This window comes from Ovis aries, chromosome X (genome assembly GCF_016772045.2).
Source record: "Ovis aries strain OAR_USU_Benz2616 breed Rambouillet chromosome X, ARS-UI_Ramb_v3.0, whole genome shotgun sequence".
In the NCBI taxonomy this organism is placed as follows: domain Eukaryota; kingdom Metazoa; phylum Chordata; class Mammalia; order Artiodactyla; family Bovidae; genus Ovis; species Ovis aries.
In genome coordinates, this window is record NC_056080.1 from 92,916,573 (window position 1) to 92,922,607 (window position 6,035).

At 35.7% G+C, this 6,035-nt stretch overlaps 1 non-coding gene across 1 annotated transcript; it reads right to left on the reverse strand.

Annotated features, from left to right (window-relative positions):
- Positions 1-3,142: 3,142 nt before the first annotated feature.
- LOC114111882 (U6 spliceosomal RNA) lies at positions 3,143-3,249 on the reverse strand. Its single transcript, XR_003587612.2, has one exon. It is a non-coding gene; the product is annotated as a U6 spliceosomal RNA (small nuclear RNA).
- Between the last annotated feature and the right edge of the window lie 2,786 nt (positions 3,250-6,035).

Genomic DNA, 6,035 nt, shown 5'->3' on the forward strand with positions numbered 1-6,035 from the left:
TTAAAACAGATTCATATATACCATAATGCAATAACAGGAATCTATGCCATCTCTTTGACATATTCTATTGATTAGAAGCGAGTCACAAATTGTAACTGCATTCAAGGTGAAGGAATTACACAAGGAGGTCTAACTCAATCAGTCATTGTCTGCAAGCTTCACCTACCACAGTATGTGCTAGCATTATATCAGAAAAGGGAATACATTTCTTTGTGGTCCTACATTTTGACCATAAATTAGACTATAGGATATAAAGATATGAATGAGTGAGTCTAGGGGGATATATATGGATTTTGGAATTGAATATGGCCATGGTTATTTGTTGCACACGACTCTCATTATGCTTTAAGGCATGATAATCAATAAAGAGACAGGACTTTTATTCTTTGTATGAAGGTGCATATGCATGTCTGAATAAAGACATGTGTAAGTTCAATCATACATTAATGAGCATGGCTATGGCTAAAGGTAGGATCATTCTTGGTGAGCATAGAATAAAAATGGGTACTTGAACCTGAGCCTGAATATATGGGTATTATTTCAAGTTTACCTTTGGAAAAAAAAAAAAAAACAACTATATCTTGGCTTTTAAAATCATTTAACACTTTGGGATATATAGGCATAGTCCCAAAGTAAGCAGAAATAAAAATAATAATCTGGAAAGGAATAACATGTAGAGAAAGAATTTAAAGTGATGAATTTATACAGTGTTTGTTCCATAGAGTACATGGTTCTGAAAGATATAAAGACTGACTCTGCAGAGGTGATTATAAAAAAAAAAAAAGTTTCTCACCTTTTTATTTCTACATTTGGTCTCTATTACTGACCCTAACACCCACTCCAGTGTTCTTGCCTGGAGAATAGCAGGGACAGGGGAGCCTGGTGGGCTGCCGTCCATGGGGTCACACAGGGTCAGACACTATTGAAGTGACTTAGCAGCATCAGCAGCAGCAACTGACCCTAACCTTAACTACAAACCAGTATATATTTTTACAAAACCAAGCAATATGGTACCATGATGTGATTTTGCAAAGTGGCATCTGCTGCAAAATATGATCTCTCAAAAAATAAAGGTGGGAGGGTGATCATGCCATCTGTGTCACTTCGAGGGGACTGACAATTAATTTTAAATTGTTTTCTGTCAGACCTTCAAGTATTACAGGTATTTTTTTACTTATATATACAAATTTGCAATGCATTAATATTTTACTATAGGGTACTTTTAGGTCCAATGAAGGAAATAACCATTTTCAACAACTCTACTGTCTTTCACTGTCTAGTTAAACATGATGAACCAATAATAATAATAATAAAAAAAAGATTTCCTTCACAACTCAATAAGTCTGGAATATGGACTTGGCCTAAATTTGAAAACCACATTACTATAATACAAGTATATTATTTATTTGCATAATTATTGAATTATTCATCAAAAGACCCCATTGAAAATGTGGATGCCTTGATGGTAAAATTTTAGCACCATGGAAAATATGGAAAGAGCACCAAGAGAAATTTATTAAAATGAAAATGGCATTGATTACAATGCTGAAATACAAAGATGAATTTATACAGAATCACATGTCCCACAAATGGCTTTGCATAAGTTTTCTCAAAATCTGGGATGTGGAATCAAGATGGGGGAGTAGGAAGATCCTGAGCTCCCCCCAGCACAGGCACACCAAAATTAAAGCTAGACTCTGAGTCTCTGAATACTAGCAGAAAAGCTCTTTGACAATTGTGAAAAGAAAAGAAACAAAACTACATCATGGCAGGTAGGAGGGGCAGCAGGTACACCCTAGTGTGGTGACCCACAAGTGGGAGGGCTATCACAGACTTTTAGGTTCTCCCCTAAGGAGTGAGGGGTTCAAGCCCCACCTTGGGCATTCCAGCCCTGGGCATGAGTGAAATAGGTGAAGATAATTAAGAGGTACAAACTTTCAGTTATAAAATATGTAAGTCACAGGGATATAATATACAGTATAGGGAATATGATCAATATTATAAAAACCTTATATGATGACAGATGGTAACTATACACATTCAGGTGATAGCTCTGTAATGTATAGAAATATTGAATCATTATGTTGTATACCTGAAACTTATGCAATTTTGTAAGTCAACTCTACTTCAATAAAAGCAAAACAAAAAAATACAATTTTTTGAAACATTTCTCAAAATCTAAAGATACAGATTTAGAAAATGCCAAAAAGTCTTTTATAGGTAGGCAAAATTATTGAGTCACATAGTTCAGGCCACTGGCTCCTCTTTTTCTATTAGGTAATAAATTATTTGGAAGTAGTATATCATGTGGAGAAGGCAATGGCAACCCACTCCAGTACTCTTGCCTGGAAAATCCCATGGAGGGAGGAGTCTGGTAGGCTGCCATCCATGGGGACACACAGAGTCAGACACTACTGAAGTGACTTAGTAGCAGCAGAAGCAGCAGTATACCATGATATGTATTAAGAATGTTGTTCTTCACTCATGTCAGAGTCTTTGTGACTCCATGGAAAGCAGTGTGCCAGGCTTCCCTGTCCATTACCAACTCCTAGAGCTTGCTCAAACTCATTTCCATTGAATTGATGATGCCCTTCAACTATCTTATCCTCTGTTTTCCCCTTCTCCTCCTGCCTTCAATATTCCCCAGGATCAGGGTCTTTTTCAATGAGTCAATTCTTCACATTAGGTGGCCAAAATATTGGAACTCCAGCCTCAGCATCTGTCCTTCCAATGAATATTCAGGGTTGATTTTCCTTAGGATTGACTGGTTTGATCTCCTTGCAGTCCAAGGGACTCTCAAGAGTCTTCTCCAGCCTCACAATTCAAAAGCATCAATTCTTCGGTTCCCAGCCTTCTTTATGGTCCAACTCTCACATCCATACATGATTACTGGAAAAACGTTAGCTTTGACTGTATGGACACTCGTCGACAAAGTGCTAAGCCATTCAGTCATGTCCAACTCTTTGAGATCCTATGCACTATAGACTGCCAGACTCCTCTGTCCATGGGATTTCCCAGTCAAGAATACTGGAGTGGGTTTCCGTTAACTTCTCCAGGGTATCTTCCCAACCCAGGGATTGAGCCTGCATCTCTTGCATTGGCAGGCAGATTCTTTAACACTGTGCCACCTGGGAAGACCACCCAAAATATGGGACACTTCATGAATTTCCATGTTATCTTTGTGCAGGGGCCAGGCTAATCTTCTCTGTATCATTCTGATTTTAGCATATATGGTGCCAAAGTGAGCACATTTTATATCATACTCAGTTTTAAAAAGTCATGTTTATACATTTTGGATATTAGGCACACTAGTGTATACAGAAATCAAAATACAATCTTGTGTGCCTGAAACATATAATGTTGTAAACCAAGGTTACCTCCCCCAAGGTCATGTTTTCTTAGAATTATTATATAATTTTTAAGACTTTTAAACATTTTTTATGTGTTCTAAGATTACATTTGTGTTTTACAAAGTATGAACTATATAAATATTCAGGTAAAATCAAAGGCTAGGTATAGAATATCTTTCTATCTAGAAAAATAGACTACTTACATGACTTTCAGAGTTACTTTATTCTCTGTAATCATTGTCTCCAAAAGAAAGGGAACCAAAGTGATGAAAGCTGGATCATATGCAAGGATGCATCCACTCTTGTTGATTACAAAATGCATTTCATATTTGCAAAGGCAAAGACTGAATTGTATCATTCTAATAGTTTGAATGGGTATTTGGAGAATGTGATGTAGCCATGTGGCATTTCTTAATGATAAAGAATCACATCTCAGTTGGAATCACAGATTATTTTATAAAAATTAAATGAATCTTTTCTATTGGTGCTTTGGGGAATATGAAGAATGAGTATTAGAAAAGCTAATTATGTATGCATGTTCACTGCTCCCCTTTGTACACTCTGTCTCCACAAGGATCAGTGAATCATTAACACATAATGCAGCTTGCCAAATGCTTGGCATCGAGGATGGCACTTTTAAGATTATTGGAAGCACTATGATTGAACAGAGAGTATTGGTTCCGGCTTCCAAAATTTCTCTCTGAAATGAGGCACAGTCGTGTCCATGCAAAACTTGGATGAAGTATATGAAATGCAACTGGTCCACCAATGTGACCAACCAGGTTCTCAGGTAAAGCAAACCTGAAAAGTTTTGCTGGGCCTTCTCTTACACTTATCCATTGACTGACAGTCTCTTCTTCACCTGATTTGGTTCAGAAATTCCCTACAGTATTATCCGAAGAACTGACTTGCTTCTAAATCTATTTTTCCTTTCCAAGCTATTTAGTTATCCTACTTACATTCTCTTAGCATCCACTCTTTCTCTGCTCTTGCATCTCTATATTTTAATTTATGTCTTAGCCTTCACGAATTAAAACAATCTCATACTTTCAAACAGACTGAGAAAGGATAAATCCTCACTGAACTGATTTATATTTTCCTTGTTATACAAACATGCTTTACTTTTCTAGAGAAAGTAATTGATTACATGAATAAGCAATTGTCATGTGAAATAAGTCATCACCATATTTTCAAAGGTTTTAATATTTTTGGAATCTTAATATTCTGAGACCACTTTAAAAAAGCATACTTTTTCAAAAAACTGTTTTATACGTTTCTAAGTCATCTGAAGATGCCTACAAGATATCTTTTCAGGATTATATAGTCGGCTATCTTAATGCTGTGTCTGTATGTGTTTTCTGTTCAATTATTAGTAATATGGCTTTAATGGAGACATAGCATACAGTATTATGCTGTAATTTGCAAGGAGGCTCTTTCTTGCAAGGAGATTCCTTGTACCGTGTAGGTGATTATCCTAAAATATAAAACACTGAAGTATAATAACAAAAATTGCTAACATTTACTGGGGGCTTATTCAACCCCAAGAAACTGTTCTATGCCCTTTATATGTATTAACTCAATCTTCACAACCTTATAACATATTATTATCATTATTTGACCCATGAGGAAACCAAGGCATTCTGTGGTTAAGCAGCTTGCTCAAAGTCACAAGGCTAATAAGGGGTAGAACTAGGATTCAAATCCAGAACCAATACTATTAACAATGACTATGCTATTCTCATTAATGTTTATAAAGACTAATTTTGAAAGTTCTTATGGAAATGTGCCAGGTTAAGAGTTATATGGGAGAAGTATTATTCTTTCGTTGAGTCCAGTGCAAGTCCATGTCATTGTGGCCTTTAATTTCTCCCCATGTTTACAACTTTCTAAGCACTTCAGTTGTTAAGAATGGTTAAAAACCAAAAATAAGGAGCCCTAAGGGCTTTGTAATTGCCTTAAGCTCTTGAAAGTGAGAAATCTGTTTCAAGGTGGTGGTAGTTTTACTCCCTTTAAACATCATGAAAATTGCCATATGCTGTCAGTAACTAACCTGCTCTCCTGGCTTAGTTCATAGGTGGAACAATATCATTTATTTCTTTGTCATATGCAAAGCAAAGACTCTTATATATATATAAAAATAAACTTGGTTTCTTTTTTATAAATCCATTTATTTCTGCATTTCCAATTTTGCTTTGGGGGTTTTCAGATAGATTGATTAAATAACTATTGATAGATAATGGCATTGCTTTTGGAATGTATCAGCAGAATGCTTCAGTCCTGGCCTTCTTCAGGTTTGAACACACTTATTGAAATTAAAGCTATTCATCACATTAATGCTCCACTGTCATTTATAGTTAAGACGTAAAACTTTTTCCATCCTCTTGGAAAAGGCAACAAGATAAAATTGACATTGGTAGAGAGATAAGGCATCAGCCAGTGTCACTAGATAAAGATAATCCCTTCAACAGTGAGAAAGAGAAAGCTTTCTTATTAAAATTTTGCACTAAAAATATGTAGCATTTCAGAATCAACATTGCTTACTACCACTCCAAGTGGACAGTCCAATATAAATAATATTATCATGTTATCATCATTGTGAGATATAAAAGTAGAATGTTGCTATAAACTAAATGTTTGTGTTGAAATTTAGCCCCATACATAATAGTATTCAGTGAAGAGGCCTAT